Source organism: Microcaecilia unicolor, chromosome 1 (genome assembly GCF_901765095.1).
Source record: "Microcaecilia unicolor chromosome 1, aMicUni1.1, whole genome shotgun sequence".
In the NCBI taxonomy this organism is placed as follows: domain Eukaryota; kingdom Metazoa; phylum Chordata; class Amphibia; order Gymnophiona; family Siphonopidae; genus Microcaecilia; species Microcaecilia unicolor.
In genome coordinates, this window is record NC_044031.1 from 112,304,449 (window position 1) to 112,325,031 (window position 20,583).

The following is a 20,583-nucleotide window of genomic DNA, read 5'->3' on the forward strand; positions in this document are numbered from 1 at the left end:
GTGTCACGTCCGTGGTCGTGACTCCTCTTTTGCTCACCTAATTTCCCAATGTTCGGCTTCCAAGATGGCTCCTGCCTGGCCAGCTTCCAAGATGGTTCCTGCTTGGCCAGCTTCCAAGATGACTCCTATCTGTTTTTCCTGTGTGCTCACTTCCTATGTGTTCCAAGCCTCTCTTTGGTGTCAGTGTGTTCCCTGCTCCTGTCCTGCAGCAGGTGACATCATCAGTGAGAGCCTTTATAAGGAAGTGCTGTACTTGCATTCAGGGCCTTTGCATTGCCAAAAGGTCGTCAGGTTAGTCGGTGTGCTGTTGCACTGTTTCTTAGCCTTGCTCTGGGCTCTTCCCTTCTGCTATGTCGTGTCTGTGGACTTTAGTCCTTCTGTTGTCATGTTCTCTGTCTGTGCTTGCCTACTACTGGAGCTTCAGCCAGAGCTCTGCTCCCTGTCTGTTTGTAGCTACTGAAGCTTCAGCCATTGCTCTGCCCTCTGTCTGTGTTTGCCTACTACTGGAGCTTCAGCCATTGCCCAGCTCCCTGTCTCTGTCTGTAGCTACTGGTGCTTCAGTCATTGCTCTGCTCTCAATCTGTCTGTGTTTGTGGCTACTGGAGCTTCAGCCATTGCTCTGCTCTCTGTCTGTGTTTGTTAGTTACTGGAGCTTCAGCCATTCTCCTGCTTCTGCCCAGCTTATGTGTATATCCTGAACCCTGCTTCTGCCCAGCTTGTGTGTATATCCTGAACCCTGCTTCTGCCCAGCTTGCGTGTATATCCTGAACCCTGCTTCTGCCCAGCTTGTGTGTATATCCTGAACCCCGCTTCTGCCCAGCTTATGTGTATATCCTGAACCCCGCTTCTGCCAAGCTTGTATGCATATCCTGAACCCCGCTTCTGCCAAGCTTGTATGTACCTCCTAACCTCTGCTTCTGCCAAGCTTGTATGTATATCCTAGCTCCTGCTTCCGCCAAGCCTTTGTGCACGCCCTGTCTGCTTAGTCTGTGTTTCTTGCCTAGTGGTTGCTCGGCAGCTTTCAGTCCTAGTCTAGTACTTTGCCTAGCCTCCCTCGTGTATCCTAGACCCAGTGTGGGTCCTTTGGGTCTTCAGTTCCTGCCCTGTCCTGCAAGTCCTGCCGGCCGCTTGCACCTAGGGGCTCAACTCCTGGGGAGCAGTGGTCAAGCACAGGTGAAGCTGTTCCTGTTCTGCCTGTTCCAGCTTGCTGGCCTCAGCTGCAACTCCAGTCTGGGGTTCCAGTCCTGTTCTGCCTTGTCTCCGGGTTGGGGGTGGTTTTGCCTGCCACTGCCGCTCCTCGGCAGTGGTCCAAGGGCTCACGAATCTAGTTCCTGCCTCAAGGACCTGACACTGTGTCATCATTGAAGATACCCTACCTTGTATTTTGCATCAAATACTGATAACACTAAAAATAGGGGAGTTTTGATTGCTTTCAATGACTCCAAACCATGGCAAATTTTGAAAGCTGTAAGAGATGGTGGGGGGGGGGGGGGGGGGGGGGGGATCGATACTTACTAGTGGTCTTCTCACTTGGGGGTCACGTCTACACTCTAGTGAATATATATGGCCCTAATGCAGATCATGGGGAATATTTTTCAAGCTTGCATCAGTTACTTTTGAATCATGGGGAGGGTTCCCTGTTGGTGGGAGGGGACTTCAACTTTACCCTACACCCACAACTAGATAACTCTACACACAAGGTCTATTATGCCCGGCGTGACAGAGAGAGACTCCGCGTGTTTTTAGCACACTGGCAACTGACAGATATCTGGCGCCAGGATAACCCAACCATGCATAGTTATACGTATTTCTCATCAGTTCATCATTCTTTTTCTCGGATCGATTTTTGGCTGGGGGAATCCATCAATTCCGGCCCAAGTCAGTAAACATCAAATAATACCGCGTATATGGTCAGATCATTCTCCAGTCCTGTTACAATTAACTCTCCCAGGGATACACAGTGCTCCCCGTCAATGGCGCTTAGATGATACGCTGCTCTCAGATATGGCAAACCTTTCCCAACTTGAGCAGCAGATTAAGGAATACATACAGTTCAATGATAATGGGGAGGTCACACCAGGGACCTTTCTGGGAGGGTTTTAAGGCAGTTATGCGAGGTCATCTTATTGTGCTGAGAGCTCACGTTTAGAAGGAACGATCTCTAGTTGAAGACACCCTGAGGAAGCGATTGTTACGAGTAGAAGGCTGGGTTCAACAACATAGTTCTCAACCACCATCCCATCTCTTGGATCAAATACATAAAATTCGCACAGAACTCTGTGAACTTGAATTGGCTGATCTCTCTGAACAGCTTCAGCAGGTTCGTCAATCTCACTTTGAGCTTGGCAATAAAGCTAGTAGACTCTTAGCCTATAAACTTAAACAGCATGCTAATCAAACCCAAATTGTTAATCTTAGAGATGGGAGGGGTGAGATACATTCGGACCCTGAGTATCTGCAATCTATGTTCCGGGAATACTATGAAGCACTCTATACTCCAGATATTGAGCCCTCTGTAGACTCTATTGCTGGATATCTAGATAAAATAGAATTGCCGAGGCTGTTAGAGAGTCCTGGAGAGGTGCTGTCCCGGCCTACTGAGCTGGAGGAAATACATTAAGCAATCAGGGGGTTGGCCGCTAATAAAGCTCCAGGGCCCGACGGTTTCACTAAAATTCTATAAGACCTTTGGGAAGTTGTTGGCCCCATTGTTGTTGAAGGTGTTTAATTCTTTTGAGGTGGGTCACTCACTGCCGGAGACCTGGAACTTGGCTACTATAACGGTTATACCCAACCCAGGCAAGGATCCTCAGCTATGCAGCTCTTATAGACCTATTTCTCTCCTTGGAGTTGATTATAATATCTTTACTAAGATCTTGGCCTCCTGTTTGCAGCGGTATCTTACTTCTTTGATTATGAAGACCAAGCTGGGTTTGTCCATGGGCGGCAAACATTTGATAAGATTTGTAGAGCCCTTCACTTGATATATAATGCTGATGGTGTCTCTCTTATTGCTGGATGCAGAAAAGGCATTCGATAGGGTGTGTTGGCCATTTCTCTTTGCTGTCCTGGAAAGGGCTGGTATCTTGGGTCGGTTTTCTCATTAGCCCAAGTTAATATATGCGACACCGAGCACCTCTGTTCGGGTTAATGGTCAATATTCGAGATCTTTTTCTTTGTACTGGGGCACATGTCAGGGGTGTGCATTATCACCTTTGCTTTTTGCACTCATTATGGAGCCTCTAGCTATCACTGTTCGATCACATCCGGATATTAGGGGTCCTCGGTATGGGGATATTGAGACTCGGATTCTCCTCTTTGCTGCTGATGTACTCCTTACTCTGGTGGAGCCGGTGGTTTCCTTTCCAGTAATCTCGGACGTGTTGAGGGATTATGGTGCAGTTTCAAGCTTTAAAATTAACTTTGATAAGTCAGAGGCCCTAGATGTGAACATGTCTAATCAGCACATAGCTACATTACAATCTTGCTTCCCATTTCGATGGGCAACTCGACATATCCATTACCTAGGAATCCATATACTGCGTCATATTGATGATCTATATGGGGCTAACTTCTCTCCTAAGGTACGGAAACGTTTCCTAGAATTGGACCGGTGAGAGGTGTTGACGCTTTCCTGGGTAGGGCGGATCAGCGCAGTTAAAATGATAATACTCCCTAAATTACTATATCTCTTTATGGCAATGCCTATTTCCTTACCAGACAAATTTTTATGGGGTTTACAATGTAGAATCTTCTCCTTCATTTGAAAGGTGTGTAAAGAAGTGATGTACCAGTTGAGAGCCCAGGGGGGGATGGGAGTCCCGTCCTTTTTCTTATACTATCAAGCAGGCCATCTTAGAATACTAGCAGATTGGTTCCAGGGTACTGGGAAAATTTGGAAACAGCTTGAGCAGGTGTGGTTGGATCCTCACCCATTGAGAGCAATACCATGGCTACCTAGTCAGGTTCTTAGATTGTTAGAGGATTCCGTCTCTGCTCCAGTGGCCTTTGACCACTTGGAGCAAGATGCGAGGAAATGTTTTTCCAGGCTGTACATACTTTTTGCACATGTCTATCTGCTTTGCTCCCCACTTTGTCCCAGGTGCCCAGGACTCCTGTTACCGTTCATGGGAAGGCCTGGGTCTTTGCGAGTTGGGTCAGGTGTGGGACGAGGGTGAAACTTTGTCATTCGATGAGCTGTGTGAAGAATATGGGCTCTCCCTCTCACAGGCCTTTCAATATCACCAGCTTCGAGATTTCATCACCAGTAGGGCAAAAGGTGACCTAAGCCTGTCTGAGACCTTCCTTGAACAAGGGTTAATGAGTGGGGGAGGGAGAGGTGACATATCTAGACTATAGGAAAATTAGGTTCTTGGTAATTTTCTTTCCTTTAGTCACAGCAGATGAATCCATTAACTGATGGGTTGTATCCGCCTACCAGCAGGTGGAGATAGAGAACACTGAAAAACCACAGTGACCCTTGGACGGCTAGCCCCAACTGCCTTCAGTATTTGAGATTTCCAAAGCAGCGTGATCCATAAAGGTAGAATAACAAACGTTCCTCACAGTGAACAAACGCCCCAGAACAGGAGCCATAACCATACAAAGGAGGGATGATCTCAACCTCCTGTAGTAGAACATCATGTAGAAATTCTGAGAACTGATTTCCAACTTCTCCCAATGAGATATATATCTGCATGAAAGATCTGAACAAAAAACAAAGTCAGACAGAGAGGGATCATGGATTCATCTGCTGTGACTAAAGGAAAGAAAATTACCAAGGTAAGAACCTAATTTTTCCTTCCTTGTCATCAGCAGCAGATGAATCCATTAACTGATGGGATGTACAAAAGCACTCCCTAAATAGGGTGGGAACAGGCCACACCGCGAGCAAGCACTTGTGCTCCAAAAATCACGTCCTGCTTCGCTGCAACATCCAGCCTATAATGCCGGACAAATGAGAGCCGAGAAGCCCAAGTAGCCACACTACAGATCTCTTGAAGAGAGAGTGCACCCCATGAGCCCATGAGGAGGAAATCGCTCTCGTGGAATGCGCTTTAAACGCTTCAGGCGGAGACCAGCCTGAAAGCAGATACGCAGAAAAAATGACTTCCTTGAGCCAGCGGGCTATAGTGGCCTTAGGCGCCGGACACCCGCGTTGAGGACCTGTCAACAATACAAAAAAGTGATCAGAAGTCCTGAAGTCATTTGACATCTGTAGATACTGCAACAGCGCCCTGCGGACATCCAAAAGATGTAACTGCCCAAAGGAGTGCGGGAAATCTTCCCTAGAAAAAGAAGGAAGAAAAATGGGCTGGTTCAGGTGAAACGCTGAAACCACTTTAGGCAGGAAGGCACAGTGCGTACCGTTACTCTGGACTCCGAGAATTGTAGAAAAGGGTCCCGACAGGACAGCGTCTGAAGCTCAGACACGCGTCTACCCGATGTCATGGCCACCAAAAAGACTGTCTTGAGAGTCACATCCTTCTCTGAAGCTTGTTTAAGCGGCGGCTCGAAAGGCGAACACTGGAGAGCCTTCAGCACCAGCCCCAGGTTCCAGGCCGGACAAGGCGACCGCACAGGAGGACGGAACCTAAGCACCCCTCTGAGAAATCGGGCAATGTCCGGATGAGCAGCAAGGGACAAGCCAGAGACTTTCCCTCGATAGCATGCCAATGCTGTCACTTGAACCCGCAGGGAATTGTAAGCCATCCTGCAAAAAGTCCAACACTGGCGAGACAGAAGCCCGCGTGGGAGTGATCGCCTTTGAAACACACCACGCCTCAAACTTGTGCCAGATCCGAGCATAAGCTGCGGAGGTGGACCTCTTGCAGGCCTGCAAGAGAGTGGAAATGACCTTGTTAGAATAGCCCCTGTCTCTCAATTGCACCCTCTCAAGAGCCAGGCCTTAAGACCAAATCGGCAGGGATCCTCCATAGACACCGGACCCTGAACCAACAGGTTCGGCACCAGGGGCAAATGAAATGGAGCCTCCACCATCATCTGACGGAGATCCGCATTTCACGGACGCCTTGGCCAATCCGGAGCGATAAGAATCACCAATCCCCGGTGTAGATGAATCTGAAGTAGGACTCACCCTATCAAGGGCCAAGGAGGAAACACATGCCATTAGATCCATTCCGGGTGCCCCCCATTTGGCACAAATCTGAAGAAAAACTTCTTCTGCCAGTTCCCATTCCGCTGGGTCGATTTGGTGTCTGCTGAGAAAATTGGCTTGCACGTTGCTCTGACCTGCTATGTGAGCTGCTGACAGGAGCTGCAGGTGGAGCTCGGCCCAGTGGCAAATCTGAGCAGCCTTCGTGGCCAGGGCCCTGCACTGATTGCCGCCCTGACGATTTATGTAGGCCACCGCTGTCGTGTTGTCTGACAGGACCCGGACAGCAAGCCTCTTCACAGACTCTTTTGAAAGGCCATAAGAGCCTGGAATATCGCTCTCAGTTCCAAGCGACTGATGGACCACCCTGCTTCCACGGTTGTCCACTGACCATGAGCATAGCTTCCCTGGCAATGCGCTCCGCAGCCCAAAAGGCTGGCATTTGTTATCACCAGGCACCAAGAAGGAAGCGCAAGCAGCATTCCTTGGCACAGCATCCTGTCGGAGAGCCACCACTCCATACTGAGCAGGGCCACAGGGAGCCACATTAGTCTGCGTTGATATTCCTTGGAAATCGGAGACCATTCTTGAAGCAGGGCAATCTGCAGAGGCCTCATATGCGCTCTCGCCCAAGGAACCACCTCCAAGGTGGCCGTCATCGACTCCAGCAGCTGGACAAAGTCCCAAGCTCATGGGCGAGGCATCCGCAGCAGACGGACCTGATTCTGAAGCTTGCACCGCCTTTGGTCAAGGGAGAAAGACAAACCCCAAGGCTGTGTCGAACCGGACCCCCAAATACTCGAGAGACTGAGAGGGGGTCAGGTGACTTTTGGGTATATTGACCACCTAGCCTAGCGCCTGCAAGACCGCAACCACTCTGGCTGTGGCAAGACGACTTTCAATTGCTGAATCCGCTCTGATGAGCCAGTCGTCGAGATAAGGGTGAACTCTGATTCCCTCTCGCCTGAGACAGGCAGCTACGACCACGATCACCTTGGAAAAGGTACTCCGGACTAGCTGTGGCTAGGCTGAAAGGCAAGGCCTGAAACTGGAAACGTTGTCCCAACACCGCAAACCGGAGAAACCGCTTAAGCGGGGGCCAGATAGGAATGTGCAAATATGCTTCTTTTAGGTCCAGAGACGTGAGAAACTCTCCTGACTGTAGCGTTGCAATGATGGAGCGCAGGGTTTCCATGCGAAAGTGTCGTACTCTGAGGGCCTCGTTGACTCTTCGCAAGTCGAGGATCGGTCTGAAAGACCCGCCTTTTCGAGGCACGACAAAATAAATGGAATAGCGGCCGCAGCTGCGTTCGGCGGGAGGCAACGGGATCACCGCTACGAGGTGCAGCAAGACTTGTAAGGTCTCCTCTACCACCGCCCGTTTTGTGGCAGTGCCGCATCAGGACTCCACAAACACGTCTCTCACCAGGGCACCGAATTCCAGTCAGTAACCCTCTCTGATCAGGTCCAGGACCCACTGATCTGAGGTAATCTTGACCCACTCCTCTAGAAAGAGGGAAAGACGTCCTCCTACTGCAGGAATCGAGGAGTGGACCGGCGCCCCATCATTGTGGAGGACGCCCCTGAACTCCTGGCCCTGAACCGGCCCCTGCGGAATGTTTGTCCGAGCGAAAGGAGTTCCTCTGCTGAAAACGCGCATGTTGAGAAAACCCAGCAGAGCACCCCGGGCGATACCTGCGAGCTTCATGGAAGCGAGGTTTGGAAGAGGAGGGAAATACAGGACCCTTGGAAGAAGGCCTCGGCCTACCCTCAGGTAACCGCTGGGGCTTACAGTCCCCCAGGTCTTTCACAATCTTCTCCAATTCCTCTCCAAAGAACAGGAGGCCCCGAAAGGGTAACCTCATCAGCCTTTGCTTAGAGGCCATGTCAGCCGCCCAATGCCGCAGCCAAAGAAGGCGGTGGGCAGAAACCGCCACAGACATCTGTTTAGCCGAAGCTCTGAGCAGATCATAAAGGGCGTCAGCCAAAAATGACAGGGCTGACTCCATCCGCAGGGCCACCTCAGAGAGGGACCCCACACCACCCGTGGGCTGCTCCACCGCCTGTTGTAACCAGGAAAGACATGCCCGGGTTGCATAGGAACTACAAATAGACGCCCTTAAGGCAAGGCCCGAAATTTCAAAGGACCGCTTCAGCGCAGGTTCCAGTCGCCGGTCCTGCATGTCTTTCAAAGCAACCCCTCCCTCTACTGGGAGAGTGGTCTTTTTAGTCACCGCCGTGACCAACGCATCCACTTTAGACATCCCCAAAGGGGCCAAGTGCTCCTCACTCAGAGGGTAAAGCTTACCCATAGTCCTGGCCATTTTCAAAGGCCCATCGGGGTCAGACCATTGAGATGAAACAAGCTCTTGGATGGAGTCAAGCACAGGAAAGGCCCGAGTAGGCTTCTTAGTACTCGCCATCCTAAGATTAACAGAGGAGGCCTCGCCTTCAGCAGGATCTTCAATCGAGAGGGCCTGCAAGGCGTCAGCAATGAGAGCTGGCAAGCTCGTCGCGGTGGAAAATCTGAACCGCATTGGGATCATCCAAATCCAGTGGCAAACAGTCACCCTCCCCTGGATCATCTGTCCCTGAGGGCCTGCCAGATCGCTTAGACTCCCCACAGTCCGACCACGGGGGGGGGGGGGGGGGGGGGGGGGGGGGGGGGAGGATATGCGCCACTTTCAGATGGGGAATTTACCCGGCTATGTTTAGCGTGTTTCCAACGCTCAGGGGAGGAAATAACATCTGAAGCCATCCCAGGGGCATCAACACCGGAGGGAACCCAGGACGCAACTCAGTGTCAGACACCTGTGGCAGAGCTCTTTTCAGCATGAAGGCTTTATGCATTAAAAGCACAAACTCAGAGGAGAAAAACTCATCCTGACCCTCCACTTCCGAATTAGGAGAAATGGATGTTGGAGCTCCTCTGGTAGCCTCAAAATGAGGTGTCCCCCTACAATCAGACTCCTCCACAACCGCGAGACATGCGGCGCTTCCAAAATGGCACCCATTGCCAGCTCCATCAAGCGGGAAGAATCATCGCTCGGCATGCTCATACTAGCGCGAGCGTCTAAGGAGCATGTTTTGCACAGCCCCGCTGCTGATCTGCACTTACCACAACGGGAGCAGCGCTTAATTCCCTCAGCAGCCATCGCCCGACTGGACGGAAATATAGCAATAAAATGGCGGCTTCGTGCCAAAACTTGCCCCGTTCGGAACGGCGTCCGCGGGACCTCCCCGGAGGAGCTGGGCACCACTCTCATCTCAGAAGACCAAGTCAACGAGCTCTGGTCAAGCTGCACTGAACCAGAATCTCTGGAAAAAGCCTCTGAACAGCCACGCAGTAAAAGCGTGCTCTTTTTTTTTTTTTAATGCTGTGAGGAAAGTTGGAGGCAGTCAGCAACAGAGGGACTCCGGAAGGATGGGGGAGGGGGGGGGATGGGTAAGGGCGAACCTATATGCCTTTAAAGTGGGCACCACCAGCCACAACACCCCTGCTCAACTGGCAAAGCACAGGAGCCACCTCAGGCAGAAATCCAGGAGCTGATCAAGCTACGTCCACACCTGCTGGGAGATAGAGAAATACTGAAGGCAGTTGGGGCTAGCCATCTAAGGGTCACTGTGGTTTTTTAGTGTTCTCTATCTCCACCTGCTGGTAGGCGGATACAACCCATCAGTTAATGGATTCATCTGCTGCTGATGACAAGGAAATAGGGCTCTCCTCTCCTTTCATAAACCTGTTGTGTATTATCTATCTAGATGGGAGAAGGATATGGGTGAAACATATGAATTTCCACAATGGGAACAGGTATATTTAAATCTTTACTTCAGGTTTCTATCTCAAGGGCATTGGTTGAGAATGGGCACAAAATACTTTACTGTTGGTAGTATACTCCCCAGCATTTGGCTAAGATGTTCCACTCAGGCTCCACACTTTGCTGGCGCTGGTGTGGATTGGAGGGAGATATTTGGTGGTCATGCCCACATGCTCAAACGTTTTGGGCTGTTGTTTTGAAGTTTATCTTTAATGTAACTGCAGTCAATTATCCTATGAAAATGGACTTTTGTCTCTTGCACTTCAAACCTCGTGGAGTTAAAAAGCCTATTCATCACTTTACCACACAGGTGTTTGTGGCCAGTAAGATGGTCTCAGCAGCGGCGTGGAAGAGCCCCACTCTCCTTAGCCTTCAGATAATTCTACGTAAGCTGGACAATATTCACTTGATGTCTAAACTCACAGCTATGCGCACAGGACATCTACCTAAATATCGTAAGATTTGGGACTTATGTTCAATGGACCTCACGTCCGGGCGCCCCCTGTTCATCAACTACCTAGGTTTGAAAGATCCACCCTGGGAGGGGAAGGGGAGGAGGAGGGATTGGGGTATTGTGGCTAAGCTGTCATTTACATTTGTTCCTATGCCTTATTTAGTAAGGTTGGTTTATGGTTGTATTGATCACTGACAATCTTGTATTATTGCATTATCTTTTCAATAAAAGAAAAATAAACTACTACTACTACTACTACTATTTAGCATTTCTATAGCGCTACAAGGTGTACGCAGCGCTGCACAAACATAGAAGAAAGACAGTCCCTGCTCAAAGAGCTTACAATCTAATAGACAAAAAATAAATAAAGTAAGCAAATCAAATCAATTAATGTGAACGGGAAGAAAGAGAGGAGGGTAGGTGGAGGCGAGTGGTTACAAGTGGTTATGAGTCAAAAGCAATGTTAAAGAGGTAGGCTTTCAGTCTAGATTTAAAGGTGGCCAAGGATGGGGCAAGACGTAGGGGCTCAGGAAGTTTATTCCAGGCGTAGGGTGCAGCGAGACAGAAGGCGCGAAGTCTGGAGTTGGCAGTAGTGGAGAAGGGAACAGATAAGAAGGATTTATCCATGGAGCGGAGTGCACGGGAAGGGGTGTAGGGAAGGACGAGTGTGGAGAGATACTGAGGAGCAGCAGACTGAGTACATTTATAGGTTAGTAGAAGAAGTTTGAACAGGATGCGAAAACGGATAGGGAGCCAGTGAAGGGTCTTGAGGAGAGGGGTAGTATGAGTAAAGTGACCCTGGCGGAAGATGAGACGGGCAGCAGAGTTTTGAACCGACTGGAGAGGTGACTAAGTGGGAGGCCAGCAAGAAGCAGATTGCAGTAGTCTAAACGAGAGGTGACAAGGGTGTGGATGAGGGTTTTGGTAGAGTGCTCGGAAAGAAAGGGGCGGATTTTACGGATGTTGTAAAGAAAGAAATGACAGGTCTTGGCAATCTGCTGGATATGAGCAGAGAAGGAGAGAGAAGAGTCAAAGATGACCCCAAGGTTTCGAGCTGAGGAGACAGGGAGAATGAGAGAGCCATCAACAGAAATAGAAAACGGGGGGAGTGGGGAGGTGGGTTTGGGGGGGGAAAATGAGAAGATACGGCAGTGTCAAGAAATGCTTAGCACCCACTTGAAGTTAACCCTGCAGCCACCTGGAGGGTCTATCCCCAGCACTGCTCAGGCCCACGCTCTATACTAGCATCCTCTTCCCACTGACTGGGTCCCACTTGCCTCTGAGCGACTCTCCCACTCTCAAGTTATTCCCCGGTGATTTCTAGGTTACTGGGGCTACCTGCTCAGAGGTCCTACAGTTCCTGGAAAGCACCCACAGACCCAATACACAAACTATAAGGATTCTTAGTCAGTCCAGAACAACAGAGCCAATAAACTAACAAGTTTATAGTCACAGTAGAACAGTGAACACTTGAAAAACCAGGTGAAAAAGTACAGCAAGCAACAACAGATAATCAAAACAAGGATCAACATTAAACTATCGAACACTTTTACTACCTGGGTAGCACCTGGGGAGTTTCAGGAAATTAACTGCTCACATGTCTTGAATAGGATTTCAGGACAGAGATGTTTCTCCTATGTTCTCCCTAGCTGAGACACTTGCTGGCTAGATTTGAACTCCAGGGCCAATCAGAGCCCAGGGCATCAACTTTGAAAGTATCTGGCCAATGGTACTGCAGATTGCCTTTCACCAAGCTTATCTGAAAAGGAAAAAGTCTTTTCTGCAACAGCTTTAAAACATAAAACAAAGGCCCTCTGCTGGCCAATTAGGAGAAACACACTTCATGAAATATAGTTCATAGGCTTAAAAACGTACTGTTTCGTCACAGGTGGGCATAAATCAGGAGAGCAATACAATGAGCTATAATGACTGAACAAATGTTTCAAGTCTTTATGATGGACAAGCAGAAATTCTGTCCAGAGTCTGTCCACAGGGTAAGTAAAATTACCTCCATGTACTTTTGTTTTTTAATTTGATATGACAATCTTCAATTTTACCTTTAAAAAATGTACCTAAAATTACTGCTGTCAGAGGTTTCATATTCTTATTCTGTGTCAGATTGCTACCTGCATTAAAGAGTTCACTATTTGGAATAATCTAGCTTGATTTATTGATTTATCCCCCCCCCCTAACTTTGTATAATAAATTTTCTTTCTGATTTTTATCAGTCATTTATAAATTAGGTTAGCATGTTTCCAGTTGGTTTTGTTGAACTGAGTTGACTCTTTCCTCCAAATTCTTTCTAGCCTATGGCAATACTGCTTTGTATATTCAGTTCCTCATCAAACCAAGGATTTGATTTCCTTTTACATTACATTACACTCTGGCTTATATCCTGTTAATACCAGTAGGTTACAAATGTCAAGAGAACCAAAATATACTCCTGAGATGTCAAATTAGACACAGATAACAAACAAACACATGGATAAAGATGAGCCAGTCGATATTGTATATCTGGATTTTCAAAAGGAATTTGACAAAGTACCTCATGAAAGACTCCAGAGGAAAGTGGAGAGTCATGGGATAGGAGGTAGTGTACTATTGTGTATTAAAAACTGGTTAAACAGAGAGTAGGGTTAAACGGTCAGTATTCTCAATGGAGAAGCGTAGATAGTGGGGTTCCCCAGGGGTCTGTGTTGGGACTGTTGCTTTTTAACATATTTATAAATGATCTAGAGATGGGAGTAACTAGTGTGGTATTTAAATTTGCTCACGACACAGTTATTCAAAGTTGTTAAATCGCAAGAGGACTGTGAAAATTACAAGAGGACCTTACTAAACTGGGAGGCTGGGCATCCAAATGGCAGATGATGTTTAATGTGGGCAAGAGCAAAGTGATGCATATGGGAAAGAAGAACCTGAACTATAGCTACATAATGCAAGGTTCCACATTAGGAGTCACTGACCAGGAAAGGGATCTAGGCGTCTATCGCTCAGTGTGCGACGGCAGTGGCTAAGAAAGCAAAAAGAATGTTAGGTATTATTAGGAAAGGAATGGACATTAAAATGCACCTTGAATAGTGTGTGCAATTCTGGTCACAGCATCTAAAAAAAAGATATAGTGGAATTAGAAAAGGTACGGAGAATGGCGATGAAAATGATAAAGGGATGGGACGACTTCCCTATGAGAAAAAGCTGTTGGAAACAGGATGCTGGGGGATTGATGGATTTTCGTCTGTCCCAATATGGCAACACTTATGTAATTAAGGGCCCTGTTTACTAAGGCGCGCTAGCATTTTTAGCGCTCACTAACACTAGAGACACTCATATATTCCTAGCGTTAGCTCATGCTAATTTTTAGTGCGTGCTATAAACACTAGTGCACTTACAGAATGGCTTAGTAAACAGGGCCCATAGTTACAAGCTTTCTAAATAAAAAGGTCTTCATACTTTTTCTGAAGGAGAGATATGATTGGTAAAGAGAAAATTTCCCAACTATATCCCTCCATAGAGATGCTGGTTGAACAGCTAAAGGTTTGTTAAAAACTAAAAATCTTTTCTTCCTCTTGATTGATGGAAAAGTAAAAAACAAAACAAAACATTAATATCATATATTCCTGTTCTTAGAGAAGACACAAAACAGAAATGAGGAAGCAAATAACTAGGAATCTGCCCATGAGAACGCATGCAATTTAAAAAAATAATTCTATTTTGGCATTGGAGGAACAAACTGCATGAATTAATGATCTGGGAAGCTAGGGGTGCAGGTCTGTCACTGGGAATGCAGCAGAGGTTTCTGGCAGTGTGGGGGATGTATTTAAATACAATCTCGCCACGGGCACATAGTCAAATTCTGAATAAACTCCTATGGCAGAGGTGACTAAGTCTATTTGGCACTATGAGTGTTGCACTGAGGTAGGGATAGTGGGGGTGAGGGGAGGGCTACGGAGGGTTGGCTTAGAGGCAGATAGTAGTGGATCTTCTTGCTCTGCGGTACGAGGGTGGGGAAGGTGGGTGGGGGGACGGGATTGGTTTGATGAAATCTAGTCCACATTCGGAATTCTCTATGGTTGAGGAAGGAGGAGAGTGGGGGGAAGGGAGGGGAACGGGAGAAAATGACAACAGGTTGATGGTGATATTATGCGATGGACAGACAGAGGACAGATTTCTGTTACTACCAGTTTCTCTTTGTGTATGTATTTGCTTACTTCAATAAAAAAGTTGAAATATAAAAAAATAATTCTAGCCTCCACAGGCAGCCAATGAAGCTTAAAGTAATAAGGGAAACGCTATCAAACTTGGATAGACCCATAGCCGCCGAGAGGGGGGGCAGGGGGGACAAAATTCCCCGGGCCTGGGCCTTCAAGGGGGGCCTGGCGCCACAGTCCCACCCACCCTCCGTCATCGACCGTCTGCTCCCTGCATTGAAATCGTAGTCTCACCTCCATGAAAGCAGCGCTGCAGGCAGCAGAACGCCTCCCTTAGGCCTTCCTTCCCTCCCTGTGTCCTGCCCTCGTCTGACGTAATTTCCATGAGGGCGAGACACAAGGAGGGAAGGAGGGCTGAAGGGAGGCGTTCTGCTGCCTGCAGCGCTGCTTTCATGGAGGTGAGACTGCGATTTCAATGCAGGGGGTCTAGCCCAGTGGCGGACAGAGGGGGGGAGTGGCGATGGCGACCTCGGGTGGGGGTGTGGGGGGGGGGGGTAACAGTGTCTGCGACGATCTCAGGGGGGGGGGGCCTGGGGGCGGCCTTGCCCCGGCCCAGTCTCTCGGCAGCCCTGGATAGACCAAATATTAATTTAACTGCCATGTTCTGCAGTCTAAAGCCTTCTGAGAGATCTCTTTGTGCAATCTAGGTAAATTACATTAAAATAATCCAATGGCGGAAGTATCAATGAATGCACCAGCTATTCAAATTGACAAGCTTCAAAACATTTACTAACAAGATGCAATTTTTTCATCATAAAAAAAACATTTTTTTGATGACAGAATTATCTGTGGTTCTAGTGAGATGGAACAATCTAAAAAAACTCCCCAAATTCTTATAATCGAAGAAAGTATATAATCTATATTATTAATATACAGAGGATGGGCAGACTGGATGGGTCATATGGCCTTTATCTGCCATCATGTTTCTATGTTTCTAATGCTATGCTATGTTACACAGTACTTCTATTCTGCAATACCAAAAAATAGTTCAATGCGGATTACAATAACAAATAACTGAGTAAATAATCTGGGAATTTACAAAAAAATACAAGTTACAGAAAATACAATAATTGTAATATTACAATTATATTATGAAAGGTAGTTGATGTAATAGTTTTAATTTCCGTTCGTAAAATGAAATAATTCAATAAAATATGAATCTGAATTGGTAATGAGTTCCACACCGACACTATCTGATAATGTATTTTAGAATCAGACACTCGCCATTGTTTAACTTGCTTCACTGAAGGAAATTGAGTGGTGATCGACAGAGGGTTCAATTCTGGATTCAAAATGAAACAAAAAAATTGTGTTTTCTCTGTATTAAGTTTTAGCTTGTGATCCTTCATCCACTTTTCTAACAAGTTCTTACAAAAATGAGTTTTTGTACTATCAAAGTTAGAAATGGATTAAATAAGAATTAATACTGAGATATCATCTGCATAAATATAATGTAGAAACCCATGGCTCTCCAATGAAAGGCTTAGAGATCTCTCATCCTATATAATAAAACGCACCTCCAACATTCTGAAGCTGACTGCATGGCTGAGGCATTCCTGCTCTCTGTATCCATCTCCTGAATTGACATCACGTACTTCCGGGTTCGTCACAAGCAGAAGTGACCAACCACACGAGGTTTCTCGGCTTCAGCATGTTGGAGGTGCATTCTATTAAATAGGATTGGTCAGTTCCTTGAAGCACAGCCAGAGCTCAGCGTCCTGCACAGTAACGCTCATACACCAGAGAGAGGGGGGGGGGGGGGGGGGGGCTGACACCAGAGAGAGGAGGGGGGGGGGGGGGGGTCTGACACCAGAGAGAGGGGGGGAGGTATCTCTGTCACACACCCACTCTCTCTCACAGTCAATGTCTTTCTCTCTCTCACTCTCACACACTGTCTCTCACACACTCTATGTTTCACACTGTATCACAGTCACTCTCTATGTGTCACACAGTCACTCACACACTCTCTTGGTCTCATACACTCAGTCTCACAGAGAGTCTGTCTCACACACACACTCTCTCTCGCACACACTGAGGCATATTTTCAAAGCACTTAGCCTTCCAAAGTTCCATAGGTTTCTATGGAACTTTGGAAGGCTAAGTGCTTTGAAAACATGCCTCACTGTATCTGTGTGAAACACATACTCTCTCTCACACACGCACTTGCACACACTCCGAGGAAAACCTTGCTAGCGCCCGTTTCATTTGTTTCAGAAACGGGCCTTTTTTACTAGTAAAGATAATAAACAAAATCGGCGACAGGGGCGAACCCTGTGGTACTACACAGGAATTACTGCAGCTGAAGGACAGGTCCTCTTGTGACTTAAAACTTATACGACCTATTAGTCAAAAAGCCTCTTAACCAATTCGACACCACACCCAAAATCCCTAAATCCTCCAACTTATATAGTAATAATGCATGATCCATCAAATCAAAGGCCGATGACAAGTCAAACTGAAGTAATAAGATATTTTTTCCTTCACTTAATAACAGGGCTTTTTTTGAGGGAGTACTTGCGGGTACTGAAAACCAGCACCTTTTCCATTGTCTGCTGAAATTGACCCATGGTCCCCAAGTTTTAATGAAAGAGCTCAGGCTCTACACACCAATTCAGCCTTGTCATAGATTCTGTGACTGGTTGCAGGGGGCCAGGCTGTTATGGGGTGGGTCCCTCAGTTATCACCCCACCCCTGAAGGGTAGCCTGGTATTTGAGTACCGGCACCTTTTTTGCTAGAAAACCACACTGCTTAATAATGACCTAGCATGATCCATTACAGAACACAAAACCGTCTCTGTGCTAAAGGTTGCATGAAATCCGGATTGTGATGAATGCAAATTATCATGCAAGTCTAAGTAGTTATTAAGCTGAGTAGCAAGGTTCCGCGTTAGGAGTCACAGACCTAGAAAGGGATCTGGGAGTCATCATGGATAAGACGTTAAAAACTTCTGCTCAGTGTGCTGCGGCGGCTAAGAAAGCGCACAGAATGTTGGGTATTATTAGGAAAGGGATGGAAAACCAGTGCTTTTTTTGTGCCGATACGCAACAGTACGGCGTACCGGCACCTTTTTCTCCTCCTGTCCTCCCCTCCCATGATATCCAGCGATTATCTGCCTCTCCCCTGCCCTCCCATTGACGTGCAGCGATTCTCCGTCTCTCCCCTGCCCTTACCTCTCCTATATCCAGCGATTCTTCGTCCCCCAGCCATCCTCCTTCACTGCCTTTCAGCCAGTCGGACTCAGAAGCAAAGGGTTCAGGCAGCGATTGGCTGGCAGCGTCGTAGCTTCCCTCTGCAAGTCCCGCCTATGCGTAAACAGGAAGTTGTAGGCGGGACTCGCAGAGGGAAGCTACGACGCTGCCAGCCAATCGCTGCCTGCACCGTTCGCTTCTGAGTCTGACGCTGGCTGGCAGGCAGTGAAGGAGGATGGTTGGGGGATGAAGAATCGCTGGATATGGGAGAGGTGAGGGCAGGGGAGAGACGGAGAATCACTGCACATCAATGGGAGGGCAGGGGAGAGGCTGAGAATCACTGGAAATCATGGGAGGGAAGGGCAGGGGAGAGGCTGAGAATCACTGGAAATCATGGGAGGGAAGGGCAGGGGAGAGAGAATTGCTGGACATGGGAGGGAAGGGCAGGGGAGAGAGAATTGCTGGACATGGGAGGGAAGGGCAGGGGAGAGAATTGCTGGACATGGGATGGGAGGGAAGGGCAGGGGAGAGATAATTGCTGGACATGGGATGGGAGGGAAGGGCAGGGGAGAGATAATTGCTGGACATGGGATGGGAGGGAAGGGCAGGGGAGAGATAATTGCTGGACATCGATGGGATGGGAGGGAAGGGCAGGGGAGAGAGAATTGCCGGACATGGGATGGGAGGGAAGGGCAGGGGAGAGATAATTGCTGGACATCGATGGGATGGGAGGGAAGGGCAGGGGAGAGATAATTGCTGGACATCGATGGGATGGGAGGGAAGGGCAGGGGAGAGAGAATTGCTGGACATTGATGGGAGGGCAGGGATGAGATAATTGCTGGACATGGAGGGGAGGACCGGGAAGAGAGAATTGCTGGACATGGAGGGGAGGGCAGGGAAGAGAGAATTGCAGGTCATGGAGGGGAGGGCAGGGAAGAGAGAATTGCAGGTCATGGAGGGAGGGCAGGGAAGAGAGAATTGCAGGTCATGGAGGGGAGGGCAGGGAAGAGAGAATTGCAGGTCATGGAGGGGAAAGAGGAGAATCGCTGGACGGGGAGGACAGGGATGAGAGAATTGCTGGACATGGAGGGGAGAGAGGAGAATAGCTGGACAGGGAGGGGAGGACAGGGAAGAGAGAATTGCTGGACATGGATGAGAGGGGAGAGAGGAGAAATGCTAGAAATGGATGGAGAGGAGAGCAGAAGATAGAGGAGAATTGCTGGACATGGATGAGAGGGGAGAGAGGAGAAATGCTAGAAATGGATGGAGAGGAGAGCAGAAGATAGAGGAGAATTGCTGGACATGGATGGATGGAGGAGTTGGCTAGGAGAGAGGAGAAATGCTGACTTGGATGGAGGAGAGGGGAGAGAGAATTATTGCTTTATATGGATACAGAGGAGGGAAGAGAGATGAGAAATGCTGGACATGGATGGAGGGGAGGAGAGAGGAGAAGTGCTGGACATGAATGGAGGGGAGGAAAGAAAAAAGAAGATGCACATGGATGGAGATGAGGGAAAGGGAAGAGGAGAAAAACTGCACATGGATGGAGAAAATAGGCAAAAGCTGGATCCACGTTATACCTCCCTCCAGTCAATTCCATGGAGGAGGACCCAGCTTTTACTTATGGATGCAGGGCAACAAAAGAAGAAGAAAGGAGGAAAGTAAAGAAATAAATGGAAATGAAGCTCTGGAAACGGAGTTAAGAGAACAGATAGAGAGCAGCAGAATCAGAGACTGGGACCAATATGGATAGAAAAACAAAGTCACCAGACAACAAAGGTAGAAAAAAATCATTTTATTTTCATTTTAGTGTTTGGAATTTGTCTTATTTTGCACTGGGTATACTGGAGCTGTAACAGCTTACAGAAATTATTTATAATAAAAAAAAAATCACATTATTTTTTCTTCTATACTAGTACATTTTCAATGATGTCTGTTTATATGCGCCATGGCTGGTATAAAGGGTGTGGCTAATGTGGGATTGGGTATAATAGCGGTGGCACCATATCTGGTGACTCCGCCCATAATGAGTACCGGCACCTTTTTTTCTACAAAAAAAGCACTGTGGAAAACAAACACAAGGATGTTATAATGCCATTGTATCGCTCCATGGTGCGACCGCACCTTGAATACTGTGTCCAATTCTGGTTGCCGCATCTCAAAAAAGATATAAAGGAATTGGAGAAGGTGCAGAAAAGGGCGACGAAAATGCTAAAATGGATGGAACAACTTCTTTATGAGGAAAGACTAAGAAGGTTAGGACTCTTCAGCATGGAGAAGAGGCGGCTGAGGGGCGATATGATAGAAGTCTACAAATTAATGAGCGCAGTAGAGCAGACAGATGTGAAGCATTTGTTTACACTTTCAAACAATAATAGAACCAGGGGACACACGATGAAGACAGAATATGGCAGATTTAAAACAAACAGGAGAAAGTTTTTTCTTTACTCAGTGTGTAGTTGGACTCTGGAACTCGTTGCCAGAAAATGTAGTGACAGCAGCTGGCCTTACGGAGTTTAAAGGGGGTTTGGACAGATTCCTGAGGGAAAAGTCCATTGAACATTATTAAAAAATTAAAAAAAAATTTTTTTAATGGGTTTTGCCGGTTTTTTCAAGCCTGGATTGGCCACTATCGGAGACAGGATGCTGGGCTTGATGGACCCTTGGTCTTTTCCCAGTATGGCAGTGCTTGTGTTCTTATGGTTGTCCCTGGTTTTCGGCGATAATGGAAACCGAGGACGCCCATCTCAGAAATGACCAAATGCAAGCCCTTTGGTCGTGGGAGGAGCCAGCATTCGT

General features: G+C 47.7%; 1 protein-coding gene across 1 annotated transcript in view; it reads right to left on the bottom strand.

The window, feature by feature from the left end:
- The window catches only part of MLLT10 (MLLT10 histone lysine methyltransferase DOT1L cofactor), a 763,568-nt gene that overhangs the window by 12,297 nt on the left and 730,688 nt on the right, over positions 1-20,583 (bottom strand). The window lies entirely within an intron of this gene.